The 14,294-nt window shown below is 43.4% G+C and overlaps 1 protein-coding gene across 6 annotated transcripts in view; it reads left to right on the top strand.

Annotated features, from left to right (window-relative positions):
• The window catches only part of DTD1 (D-aminoacyl-tRNA deacylase 1), a 172,539-nt gene that overhangs the window by 48,591 nt on the left and 109,654 nt on the right, over positions 1–14,294 (top strand). The window contains exon 5 of one of the 6 annotated variants that reach the window (XR_011494537.1): positions 11,468–11,568. The exons of 4 other annotated variants lie outside the window; for them this stretch is intronic. The gene's annotated coding sequence lies outside the window, so the exon portion shown is untranslated. Of the gene's footprint in view, positions 1–11,467; positions 11,618–14,294 lie in introns of all 6 variants that reach the window. One more of the 6 variants, XR_011494536.1, reaches the window with a different exon arrangement.

Below are 14,294 nucleotides of genomic sequence, written 5' to 3'. Positions count from 1 at the left end.
TCTTCCATGGGTGGCTAGATATTGGGAGATTTCAGTACCTTAGTCAGCCATTCCTGATGGTAGAAACTTATTCTTGCTCTTGTTTTCATCTTAAATGCTTTCCTTGTAGCAGGGGTCCCTGAGTCGCCCATGGATGGGGTTGCACATGTGTGAGAGCAGGGTGGGGGGTTCCCCGATGAGGAGGTGCATTTTGTAATTGAGGGACTCTCCCCTGAGCCCACCTAGTTCATAGTGTTGCCATTAATTATTTATGTTCTCATTTATTTAGTGTGATTGAAAACCTCACTAAATTAAAATGCTGGAAGGAGCTGAAAAAATGGACTTTCAAATACACATCTTTGAATTAGCTCATGTGTTTATTGACAAATCACTGGGATAAGTTGACCAGTGAAAAATGGTGCCAGAACTTTGTACTTCTCTGAATATCATCATCACTTCACCTGTAATTTTCTCCATACACTTGTCTTGTCAGCAAGTCTCCATCCCTAAGCCTGGAAACCTTGGAATGTCTAGATTGAGACATTCACGGCTTCTGTAGGATTGGAAAGAAATGTGCAGGAGAGAGAGGGGATGGGGAAAAGAGCTCCATTCGGTTTCATTTATTTGTATTTCCAGTGACAGGGGAGCCTTTTCAGTAATGTGTGCTGTGGAATCCAGAAGGTGAAATAGAGGACAGGCGAGGACACAGGTGGCAACCCCACTGCAGGTGCACAAAGATGGGCTCTGAATTCCTGTACGTTTCACTTTGAGGGACAAGTCTAATGGGAAGTATTCTGAATATAAGGAAGAATTATGTTGATACCCATAAGTTTGCATTTCTTCATAGAAGAACTTTTATTTAAATGTATGTATTCCCCTTTTCATTCTTTTTTCAGGCTTGAACTCCAGGTGCTAGCTCCCCAATCTGTGTTGGTTTCAACTTCAGTTTTTGCCTGGCCTGAGCCAGGCTCAAGCTGACTTGCCACAAGAGTGAGCTTCCAAGTCTGGTTGCCAAAATGGTACCCAGATCCTGTCATTTATTCTACATCAGTTCATTTTGTCACATTGATTTATTGAACAGATGTTGACTGAGAGTCTTGCTTTGTTTATACTGGAGTGTTACTGAAACCAAAGTGGGAACTTAACGCGAGCTGCTGCGTTCCAGAGTTTTTGTTGCTGCTGCTGTTCATCTTTGTCACAGTGTCATGGTGGGCGTGCCGGTGAGCTCGCCTGGTGTACAGAAGGCTTCCCAACAGGGTGGGCTGGCACCTGGCTTCTTTGGCTACAGGAATCACCCCTGGTTTTCTGATCCCTTCAGTGTGGACATCCACTTTCTGAGTCAGGAAAGCAGCACAGCCCTCTGGGGAGAGGCTTGCGTGTGGAGGCTGGGTGGGCTTCTGGTCTCCCTAAGCCCCGTCCTCTGCTCACCAGCAGCCAGAGCCTCTCTGAGTCCTGTCAGTGGGGGGAGGTCCCTGCCCTGGGCGTGCATATCTGGCTGGTGGGAAAGATTGGGAGCTTCCTAGATGTTTCCAAGCAGGCTAGCTTCCTCCTAGTTGGGGCACTGCAAGGGATTGCTTTTGTTTTAGTGTTTTAATTTGTTTCCGTATAGATGGTTGTCCTAAGTTGGTACACTGTAGTATTAAAAAGAAGCCTTTCCAAGAGATACATCACTGTCTCTCTGCCTGGGCACCCACTGATTGATTGATCAATCAATTGACCTTCATCTTACCTTCTTAAATCCATAGCATGTGTTACTGAAATTGCAAAAATTAAAGAGTTTGTTTCCCGCTGCTGGAATATGACTGGTAAATTTAAAACTATGATCTTCTCCTCTTCTACCTTTGACACATAAAACATTTCTAATTTCCAACTAGAGAAAAACATCTGTTTTGCTTTAAACAACTCTCTCAGGGTACTAATGGGTTAGCGCATTCAAGGTTTAAGGGCTTTGTTTGTTCTTGTGTATGTGTTTTGGGCAGATTCTTAGTTATTTTAAACTCCTAATCTCATTTGTGGATGTGTTAAAAAAACAAACTCCTTACCTTACTGACTTGACCTGCCAAAGATTAACTAGCATTTTTTTTTTATTCCTAAGAGAAGGAGGTAAAGTTTCTCCTTCTATGGATTTATACGTTGAGCACGGCAATAATTTAATTATACAACTTAAGATTTTTTTTTTTAGGAAGATTAGCCCTGAGCTAATATCTGCTGCCAATCTTCCTCTTTTTTGCTGAGGAGGACTGGCCCTGAACTAACATCCAGGCCCATCTTCCTCCACTTTATATGTGGGATGCCTACCACAACATGGCTTGCCAAGCGGTGCCATGTCCGCACCCGGGAACAGAACCGGCGAACCCCAGGCTGCCGAAACGAAACGTGCAAACTTAACCGCTACACCACTGGGTCGGCCCCCAGACTCAAGATTTTAATTGGAAATTCTTAGCTTTTTAGCTAATTTATGAGGAGCTTCATAGTCCTGGGTAATTGTAGAAAAATGTTCAGTCAGTCAGTGGTATTTTGCAGAAAGCCTTGTTCAAACATTTGCATTACTAATGGAAGGAGAAGAATGATCTAAAAGTGATAGAAATAAAAAATGAAGCTCTTCTTCTATTTCTTTTTTGAAGGATTGCCCCATAGATAAAACACATAACTACACAGAGGTGTTTTGCCAACACACCATAGTCTGGGTGCTGTCGGACTGACAAGGGGTTTATCTTTTTTAATCTGGTTAGCCTCTAAGAGAAGATAACGACAGGTGCTAGGGTGTGAATTGGGTCAAGCGGGCTATTAGGGGTTCATGAACTGCCCTGAGTGTGTCCTCCAAGTTTTTTGTGTATCTGTGTGTGCGTGTGCCTTTTGTTGGGAGGGTCCAGGGCTTTCATCACATTCTTGGAAGGCCCCAAAGAAGTGAAGATGCTGGCTGGCTACAGGGTGTTGGGTGCGGGGATTACACATTCTCTCTTCACCAAAGTCACTCAGGGGCTGGTAGTCGTGCTCCTCAGAGGGCTGTCTGGGGACCGCCGCCTCAAGCCACCAAGGGTGCATATTAAAATGCAGAGTCTTGGCCACCTCCCCCTCCCCAGGTTTCCTGAACCAAAGTTCCTGGCATGTCTGGATGTGAAAGGCAGAAGAGTAGGAGATTTATGTTTTTTGTGTGTGCTCCTCAAGTACACTCACATTTGAGAACTAATGGACAAGAAGAAATTGGATGTTTCCATTTTTATCTACTCCACCCTGCCCGCCCCCTCCCCCCCAGCGAAAATGTCTAAAAATACTTTATGATCTGTGTTACTGCAGTTGCCAGAATCAAGATGGCTGGGCTTGATTATTGAGGTCACATATGAGGCTGTTCTCATTCATCAGTGCCCCTCAGTCCCTCATCCACGACCCCGCCATACACACAGCAGTGATGGAAGTCTTCCCAGAGAGTGGTGCCTTCCCGACACAGTTACAGATGTGTCAGGGAAGAGCCAATAGAGCAGTAACAGCTCAATGCGTTAGTGACTGATGATGGGTCCTTCTATCGAGTGACATTGAGGCATGTGCTAGCGGAATAACTTGTTTCTTAAGAGAGATGAGCCCAGTGTGTGGATTGCCCAGTGGCTGTGCCAGATTGCGTTGGTGTAGCCTCTTTAGATTTTTAGTTGAAAAGCAATTTATAGTTCTCTTGGTTTTTTGAATACCAGACATAGAATTCCTTACTCATCAGTTGACTTATTGATGGGACTGGAATAAAAACCCAGGATGAGCAGCACCTAAGTCTTTGCTTGGAGAATTGCTGTTTAGTAAAATGCATGAATGTCGAGGCTTCATGGGCAGTTGACTAATCATTTACATTTAGACACACAAGGGACATTGTTAAGAGTTCATATTTTACGGTGTATTACTTAAGTTCATAATAAAAGCTTTTCACATTGAGTTGTAGGATTAGTTTCCTGCAGATTATTTACTCTTTCATGGATGTGTCATTTTTTTTTTCCCCTTTGTGTATCTGTTCATCCACCTGAAATGAACTCCTTCCCTATCTGTACCTGTTGCCTTCCCCCAAGTATTAAGGTCCCTTTCAGACAGTGCTTCATTCATGATGCTTACCTCAGTGCCCGTCGGGGAGGTCTTCCTGCCTTTGAATGCTGTGGTACTGATTTCATAGTGGTTAATACACTTAATAATAGCCCATGCTCCTTCGTTTGTTAGTTTGCTTGTTCATTTATCCACCTATCCTTTCACCCATTTGTCCATCTCTCTGTGCACTCACCTAGCTGCCCCCCACTCCTCTCTCTATCCAACAGGTACTTATAGGATGCCCACTCTGTGCTGGCCTTGCATATAGTTACAGTGCGGAACAAGCTCTAGTGGAGCTTGCATTCTAGTGGGAAACATGAAAAAAGAAGTAGAATTTAAAATTGTGATAATATAAAGAAATTAAAACAGGGAGAGCTCTACGTAGAGGATACTACCTTATGGGGCTACCTTAGGTTCAAGGGCTGGGGAAGGACCTGAGCTCAGAGGGAGCCAGCCACGTGAAGACTGAGGGAAGAATATGCTAGACGGAGGGGTCCCCAAGTGCGGAGCCCTGGGCAGCTGGTGGAAGGAAGGCCAGTGGGCTGGTGCTTGGAGGGTGGCAGGGAGAGGGTAGGACATGAGGGCAGAACTGTGACCTGGATCTGATGGTGGGAGGCCTGGGTAAGAAATTCAGGTTTTATTGGTAGTAAACTGGAGAGTTACTAGAACAGAGAGCATGTGTGTGTGTTTGCAGTGATGGCTGAGACTGGATTGTAGTGTCGGTCGGGGAGGGGGCAACAGGGGGAACAGTTAGGAGCTCCTGTAACAGGTCGATGAGAGCTATGGAGAGTCTGGATTTACATTGGAGGCTGTCAACCACCCTGGTGTTCTGCCTCCCACAGCAGAGCTTTTCTGTAAATGACTCATGTTTGAATTCGTTCATACCATTGTTTGAGCATTAGGACATACTGCAAAGTCTCACCTCCCACAGTTTGCTCCAAGAAAGACCCCATTCCTGCCTCCAGAGTAGGGTGGTGAAGGGATTCCATGGCATGAGTTTCCTTGAGTTTCTAGGATGAGATCAGACATTTAGACATCAAGGGGTGTGATGCTCACCCCTGATTCTGAGTGATTCTTGGCCACAGTCTGGACACAAAGCCAGCACCTTTGTTCGATGGGGGTAAAAAACAAAAAAGCAAATTTCAGGGATTCAGGCCCCCTTCTTCAGGTCACCGTGAAGCCAGATGTTTCACTATTGCCCAGCTTTCCCCAAAATGCAAAAAACTTATATTATAAAAAGAAATTGTTAAAGGCCTGAGAAACAACATTTATATTGAATTTGATTTATATATACCATCTTAACTTATGTTGTCAGGACAGTTTCTAAATCTAAGTATTCAGAGCTTGTTAGAGGGAAAAAAAGGTTTACTTTTGGAAAAGTATGTTTCCTGGCATTCATGGATCTTGGAAATTATGGGAAGTAATTGTCAGAAGGGTAGCTGCAGCCCCAGAGGTGGAGCGGGAATCCAGGGCTGGAGGTGGTTGTCATGGGGGACACCCGTGTACCCCGTGCTGGGGGCAGATCGGGAGCCTCACCATAGGCATTTCTACTGCCTATTCTACCATCTTAGTTATTTTTATCAATATGAAATGCAAAGGAATAGCACTTCTATGAAGATTCTTCACCTAAAATGTATTCCTTTGACTACTTTCCATAAAATGTGAAGTCAATTTCTTTTTCTATTTTTAATCATGAAAGTGAAGCCTGGAAGCCTCAATTTCTGTGTAATGGAAAGATCCAAGTTTGTGGCCTTGTTTCTATTTTCCACCCCTCCTGCTCAGTCGGGAACATGATGCCCCAGAGTACCCCCCGAGCAGAGGCTCTGTTCGGGAATCGCAGTGGTCCGACTGCAGAGGGCAGGCAGAGGCTGCTGTTAATGTCGGTGTCGTTGTTGGGTCGTGGAACCTTCGGGGCTAAGTACAGTTTGTATAAAATTTCATTTCAGAATCCAGACTAGATCTGGCCTTATGCTGTGTGGATTCTTTTTTTTTTTCTTTTCATGTTGTCCCTTTGCTCCCTTCATTTTCTCCTGGGAAGTACCTTTCTCTTATTATTATTTTTAAAATTTCAGGCAAACAGTGTGTTAACTGGAAAGTACCAGGTTAGAAATATTATTTTTTATTAGTAAGTTTTTATAGGATTCCTGAGTAGAACGGTGTTTTTATAGAAGCAGTTCTTTTCCTTTTATTTTTCTCGTGAGCCCATAAAATAACATTTTTGTATCAATTTTTGTTACATGTAATACATAAATAAATATCCTTGAAAAAATTAGGAGTTTAAGATACTCTAAAGATGCTTTTGGCCATATGACCATAATCTCTCATTCCCAGCGGTAACACCATTAATAAGTTCTATGTTTTCTTCTAGACTTAATAAAAATATGTTTACCCACATTTACACATAGAAAATACGTGGGATCTCTGGGTGTGTGTATGTCATTAGGTTTTCTTTTTTAATTATGCTAAAATATAAATAACCCAAAACTTAGCATTTTAATCATTTTACCATTTTGAGCGTACAATTCAGTGCGATTAAGGACATTTCCCTTGTTGTGCAACCATCTATCTCCAGGACTTTTTCATCTTCCTAAACTGATACTCTACCCATTAAACACTAACTCCTTCCCCTTCCCCCACCCCCTGGTAACCACTGTTCTACTTGCGTCTCTATGAATTTGGTTACTCTAGGTACCTCACGTAAGTAGAATCATACAATGTTTGTCCTTTTGTGGTCTGGCTTATTTCACTTAATACTGTTTCTTCAGAGTTCTTGTATGTTGTAACATGTATCATAATTTCATTCCTTTTTAAGGCTAACTCATCTTCCATTGTATGTATCTACCACGTTTTGTTTATCCATTCATCCGTCCATACATTTGGGTTGTTTCCGCTTTTTGGCTATTGTGAGTAATGCGGTGAACATGGGTGTACAAATATCTGTTCAAGTCCCTCCTTTCAGTTCTTTGGGTGTACACATAGAGGTGGAATTGCTAGATCATATTCATAATTCTCTGTTTAATTTTTTGAGGATTTGTCTTATCATTTTCCACTGTGGCTGCACCATTTTACATTCCCACCAACAAAGCACGAGGGTTCCAATTTCTCCACATCCTTGCCAATGCTTTTTAATTTCTTTTTTCATTTTTTTTTTAAAGAGTTTATTTTTCCTTTTTCTCCCCAAAGCCCCCCACTACATAGTTGTATATTCTTCGTTGTGGGTCCTTCTAGTGGTGGCATGTGGGATGCCGCCTCAGCGTGGTTTGATGAGCAGTGCCATGTCCGCGCCCAGAATCTGAACCAGCGAAACACTGGGCCGCCTGCAGCAGAGCACGTGAACTTAGCCACTTGGCCACGGGGCCAGCCCCTCTTTTTTCTTTTTTAATAATAGCCATCCTAATGGGTGTGAAGTGATATCTCAGTGTGGTTTTGATTTGCATTTCCCTAGTGCCTAGTGATGTTGAGCATCTTTTAATGTGCTTGTTGGCCATTTGTGTATCTTCTTTGGGGAACTGTCTATTCAAGTATTTTGCTCATTTTTGAATTGGGTTTTTTTGTTCTTGAGTTGTAGGAGTTCTTTATTTCTTCTGGATATTAACCCTTTATTAGGTATATGATTTGCAAATATTTTCTTCCATTCTGTGGGTTGCCTTTTAACTCTGTTGATAGTATCCTTTGATGCACAAAAGTTTTACCTTTTGATGAAGTTCAGTTTATCTACTTTTTCTTTTGCTGCCTATGCTGTTGGTGTCGTATCTAAGAAATCTTTGCCACATCCAGTGTCATGAAGGTTTTCCCCTATGTATTCTTCTAAGAGTTTTATAATTTGGATCTTAATGTTTATTTTGACTTAATTTTTGTGTGTAGTATAGGATAAATGTCATAAGGTTTTACTTGTAGACAAGATGGAAGAACAGTACCAAGAACTTTTTTCCTGAACCATTTGAGGATAAGTTGCTGACCTGATGCCCCATCACCCCTGGAAACATTAGTGTATATTTCCTGCCAACAAAAACATTCTCTTTACAGAACCCCAAAGCATCCATTAAAATCAGAAAATTACCATTGAAATTTTAGTATCAACCAGTCCTCAGACCCCATTCACATTTTAGCCGTTATCCCAATAACTGGTCTCTTATAGTGGTTCAGAATTATGTGTTGCATTTAATTATCATATATCTTTAGTTTTCTTCATTCTAGATCAGTTCCTCAGTCTTTCCTTGACTTTCATGACCATCACTCTTTGGAAGAGTACGGCCAGTTATTTTGAAAACTGGCCCTCAATTTGGGTTTCCTTAGGATTAGATTCATGATGTGTGTGTGTGTGTTTATCCATACATACATACACTGTGTATGTGCATGCCTGTGTGCACGTCAGTGACCTAAATGGTCCTGTACGACATGCGTATGTATAGTATTCTGAAACGTGCTTCTTTCCCCCCAGCAAAGTCATTTGTGTTGTTACATCTACAGCTAGTTCATCCATTTTTAATTGTGAGGCAGGATTCTGTCATATGAATACACTGCATTTTGTTTAGCTGTTCTCTTGATGGACTTATGGGGTTGTTGGCAATTTTTTGCTGTTACTAGAAATGATGTAAAAATCATTCTTGTTAACATTTCTTTTTGTGGATTTTCTAGGCAAGAGACTTCCATTGTTATTTTTAAAATTTGAGATATTGCAAATGTGCAAAAAGTATAGAGAATAATGTAAGAACATCCAACTTTAGCAAATGTTAATATTGGCTCTAGAATCTTTAAGTTGGTAAAGTCGTTATCCCATTCAATAAATGGGAGTTTTACTGGGACTTCTTCAAAGTCAGTGTTGCACTGAGTGAGAATTATTGTTAATGATGAAATTCCCTCAAAAGTGTGTAACTTTATTCAAGAGAGAGATATTTTGGGAAAATCAGTCAAATTTTAAAAAAAGAAAACATAGGCCTACTACCCAGATGTGAACTGTGAATGAAACACCAGGTAGGCTTAGCTAACTTTTCCTGTAGGCGTCCTTCATGTCTTCCCTAATAGAATTTAATAAAATGAAACAGGAGGAGGGATTACCAAGGGTTAAGAACAATAGACCTGAAAGACTTGCTGAGAACCTGTGTAGACTCATTTCTCATCGTGGATGCCTTTGTTGGCTCTGGTGTCGGGCGACGTGAGAAGTGCATTCAGGAATCCTTTCCAAGGCTATTTGAGTACCCAGGATAGATTTGTGATGAATCAGTTCCACACTCATGTGTGACGTTAGGTAAATCAAGGGTAGAAGGAGGAAAGGAATCAGGTCAGAGCCCAGCTTGCTTCACCAAGCCACAGGAAGTGGAATTCTCTAAAGATAAATAAATACATAAATTCAGGACTTAGAGAGAAGTGATAGTAATAGGCAGCCTCAAGAGTTTTATTGAAGCATCTTTTTCACCTGAGGAAATGCAAACACAGAGAAGCAGGACCCTGTCTCCTAATTCACACCCCTGTAGGGAGAGATCTGAGTGTCCCTCTGGATTGTGGCCTGTTTACGGCCCTCTGCCAGAAGCAAAGGCCTGTGGCCAGTTGTGTCTTCTCACCAGTACTGGAAAAATGTGATCCACTTAAACACCAGCTACTTCAAGCATTGGAGACATGGTCTCAATACCTAGAAATGAAATCTCCATTTTCCTGTCAGTGGATGTTTCATGGGTTTGGTTTTTAATGCTAAATAACATCCTTGGGAGAATTCTTCCTGGCTTGTCTGTTAATAGTGGAATAAAAGGAACCATGGAGGTTTCTTAACATTTATTATGCATTGGGATCCTATTCCTGGCTGAAGTAGTGTTTGGTGGGGTTATGGCTTTTACTTTTTAAGTTATGATGCCTGGTTTGTGGGTAAGGAGAAGAGGTCTTTGGCCTCCAGCCTGGAAGACAGCAACAGTAACCACAACCAGGGGCTAGTTTGGGGTTTTTGTGGATTCGTTGTCCGTAGTGTTTGAAATACTCTGTGTTTTAGGACTGTAAAAATGAAATGTCAGTATTTTAGCATACAGCAGAGTGGACATGTTTCAGTCATCAGTTTAGGATGCCGGCATAGTCATTCCGAGGGATTCTTTTCTGCATCCTTTCTTGGGATGCAGAGTATTGGGCATTCGAAGTGATGACGTCTGGGGCTCAGACTGCCGCTGTGGGTCTTGGAGGCCTGTAGGTGCCAGTGTAATGAGTGCCAACTCAGATTTGTCCTCAAGGCTCTGCGAGAGACCAAGGCAGAAGTGAGCACTCTGTGGACAAGGGCGAGAGCAGGGCAGCTGCATCAGACCTTCACCATATACCGTGTCTTTGTAGCTACAAGGCCTGTGATAAGCTGGCAGCTGGCTTTGATCTGGCATTTTTTTCTGTAAGAGGCTAAAGTGCCCGTTTTAGAAGAAGAATGTCGTTATGAGCTTGGGCGGCAGGTGCAACCTGGTGAGCCATTCTCAGCGTCTTGGCGTGGAGGATGGAAGGGTCTCTGGGCCTTCTTGTTGCCCCAAGTCTCCATTCACCCCATCTGCCTCATTATGAAAGGCTGGGGATACACACAATGCAGAGTATAGCTTTTCCTTCCTCCATTTTCCCTCCTGAAGGCCTTTGAGGAGTTTGAAGGAAGGAAAAAGGACTAGTTGGGAAAAAGGGCTGGGAGTTGGGTGCCTGAGAATTCTGGCTTGACTGCTACTCAGTGACCTGGCCACATCGCAGAACCCCTTAGATTTGGGTCTTTATGTGTCGGGTTAGAGGATCGGGCCGTGTGGTCCTCTGGGCCTTTCTGGTCTGGAAATCTGTGACTCTGTAGTGTTGGCAGTTGGCCGTTTGTTGGACCTCCTTCCTTGTCTGCCCTCATTGGCTCTCTTTCCTTAGGCCTTTATTCTTCAGAAGAAACCCACGAGCCACAATGGTTTTGCAGTGTCCACTGGAGACCGTTAGGAACTGTGCAGGCATCGGTCTCTCTGTGCCTGGATGGAAATCAGATGCCAGCAGAGGAGGGCATGCGTTGAATGAGCCATATGGGCCGATTGCATTTCAGGCTTTTCAGCCCTGACCTCTTGAGATGAAGCACTTGCATTTGGCTTTAACTTTGGCTCAGCTGAACAAAGTCAAGTCTTGACAGTGGGGAAAAGGAATTTCATCTTTCTCTCCTCCTCTAATCGATTAACCTGAATGTCTCAGCGGCCAAGTATTTCAGAAATAGCAAATGTAAATAACTTAACATTTGCCATACCAGTATATATCTTCCAAAATGTGTTGATGTTTTCTTTGGCTTTGAGTAGGAGGCTAATTTCTGTACTTTACCCATAACTGTGTATGTAAAAATTGGGCCAGTTACCACGCTTTGTTTCCTTTTCACAAATATTTGTTGACCACTTTTCAGATTCTGTGTTAGTCATGGGTACAAGAAAGAGAAATAAGGCATGCTTTCTTTCTTCAGGAGGCTTGTACTTTGGTGAGATGGAAATCACACTGGGACAGTTCTGAGAGGACATCATTTGCCTGGTGCTGAGGGAGCAAGTGGAATACGCAGAGCCTGAGGTGGGGGAATGGTCATCAGGACAGGTGTCCATGAGTACATATCAAACATGTGAGTTGAGTCTTGGAGGGTGAAGATGGGTCAAACTAGGTGTGAAAGCTTGGGGCAGGAGCTGGTACATTCTTGTAAGAACATGAACAAGGGGAGGGAGGTTTGAACCTGCCGCACGGGGTAACAAGCAGTTGACTGGTGGGGCAAGAAGGCTGCAGGTGGGGAGGAGAATGCTGAGACTGGAGAGGCAGGCAGGTGGTGATGATGATGTTCAGTGTCCTAGTAAGGATCTTGGGGCTTGGTCTTTTGACAGTGGGCAGCCACTGTAGAGAGTTCAGCAGGATGGGAAGGTCAGATTTGCTGTTTATCTGTGACTCTCTTGTAGCAGGATGGCAGATAGATGGGACTGGGCAAGACAAGAGAGGGAGGGGCACCTGAGAGGTGAACACTGGGCCAGGCTAGAGAAGAGCATAGTGTGAACCAGATGGGCAGGGGTGATGAGCCGGAGAGGAGGGGACTGATTGATTGTGGAGGATGGGGCTGTCAAGGACATGGCTTGGATTTCCGGGGGAAGTAACTAAGGGATGGTGGTATCATCATCCTGGATGGGCCCACATCAGGAGCACTGCTTTTAAAGGGTCTCTTCTGTTCTCTGAGTTAATGTGGGTCCTACAGGACCAGTAGTTCTATTTGTACATCCTGCCTCTTCTCTCTGGTGCTGTTAATTTTCTTCAGGTGCCAAGTGACCCTTGGTTGTTGGTTCATGTTTATGAATAAAGGACCAGGTTGCTTACTGTAGGAAACTGGTGCAGTTTTCTCATCTGATGCCACAGCACATCTTGCTGGCAGTGCCAACTGCAAGATCCATGGCTCTTGGTGGGCAAGTATGCCTGGTACCTGGTAGCCTCAATCTAGACTGCTGGTTCTCAACCTTGGATGTACATTAGAATCACCTGTAAAAATTTCTCCTGCCCAGGCTGCACTCCAGAGGAGTGACACCAGATTCTCTGGGGGTGAGACCAGAAGTGGTTCCTCTGCAGCCAAAATTGGGACCATGTGTCTGGCTGTAGAGGGAGGGACTAGGAGGACAGGCCGTTTCCCTAGCACATGTCTTGGTGGGGGTCTTTTTCCTATGGCACCTAGAGGACAGGCTACATCATTTGCAGGGCTCAGTGCAAGAAGAAAATGCTGGGCTCCTTGTTCAAAAAGCAGGAAAAATGTACTTTTAAAGGTATCACAACGTAAAGCTTTTTCCTGTCATTCATGGTTTCTGGACTTGTCCTGGTGCTTTTTATTTGCTCTTTAATATCATTCTAACCATAGACAAATTAAAAATTTAAATTATTAACATGAGTTTTATCATTTATCTTTATGTTGTCCACTGCTGTTTTAAACACAAGTTTAACTTGTATGTGGAATCACCGAAATTGCGCAATTTGTATTTTGTAGCCTGTGCATGCATTAAGTGTTCCGTTCTCACCAGAACAGCGGGCGCTACATGAGACTAACTTACCTATTTCTGTTTCACTTCTTGATGCCCATACATTCTGCCGACACTCTCTCCTTCAGTCAGCTGATGAGTGAGGAAGGGCTGACTGAGAAAGGAGCTCTGGTCAGCTTGTTTCTCCTTCTCCTGTGTCATTGTGTTCAGGGTAAGTAGTGGCTGTTACAGGAAGGGAGCATAAGTAAGGAAGGTTATGATGGGGCTTCTTGGTCGTTTGTTTCTTAAACACTATTGCCCTCTTTCTGCATTCAAAGCAAGTTCTGGTTCAATGGAAAGCGTGACCTCTTGGGGCTGTCAGCAACCCTGCTTACTCAGTTGTAGACATAACACATTTATGTCACACTTGCTCAGTGTCCTAACCTCCCACACGCCCTGGGTCTGCCGGAATTCTGTGCTCACAGAATGCTGTGAGTGAATGGGGCAGCAGGGAAAGGCAACAGACACACGTGTTGTGCATATCCATTCTGCTCATGCACATGCTCCATTGTTCCATTGGACTTCACCTATAAAACACAAAGTCAAAGATAAAATTACGAAGAATTTCAAAATGGTGGTAGAGCATTAAACCAAGTGCAGGTCCTTTTGAGCTCGAGACCTTGTGTGCCTGCTCAGGTCACACACCCATGAAGTCAGCCCTGCCACCCTCTGTCATACTGCAGCCTGCTTCTGCTCTCCCTGCCCCTTCCAACACCTCACACTCCCGACCTCCTATCCTGGCCACCTGTCTTCATAATGCAGCCCGCCCTCCCTGCTTGTGCGCCTGGCCCCTACCCCGATCACCCTACTTCATACTGCAGCCTGCCCCGACCCCTCCCTGCTCTGTACATCCAATACCTCCTCCCCTGCTCTACTTCTGACTTCTTTTGTAAGACTTGTCACCTTCTAAAATATTGCAACTATATCTATTGGTTATTTACTTTTTAAAATTTGTTGTCTTTTTTTCCTGCTAGAATGTAAGTTCTCCAAGGGCAAGGATCTTAGACCAATTAAGGGAAGGCAATAGGCAGTTCAGAATTGAATGTGTGATATTTACTGTGTAAGAATATCATATGTTATAAAATAGGCAATACGAATTAATGACAGAAGGATTCTCAGTAAGCAGTAATTGGGCAACTGGTTGGCAATTATGGAAAATTAATCATTTTCAATCCTTACTTTATAGCATACCTTAAAATAAATTCCTGTGGAATTAAAGAGATAAACGTAATTTTAAAAAATCTCACAGAGGGTCCT

The sequence above is a fragment of the Equus asinus genome, chromosome 15 (genome assembly GCF_041296235.1).
Source record: "Equus asinus isolate D_3611 breed Donkey chromosome 15, EquAss-T2T_v2, whole genome shotgun sequence".
Lineage (NCBI taxonomy): Eukaryota > Metazoa > Chordata > Mammalia > Perissodactyla > Equidae > Equus > Equus asinus.
Note: the sequence above shows the minus strand (reverse complement) of the source record. Positions and strands in the feature narration are given on the sequence as shown.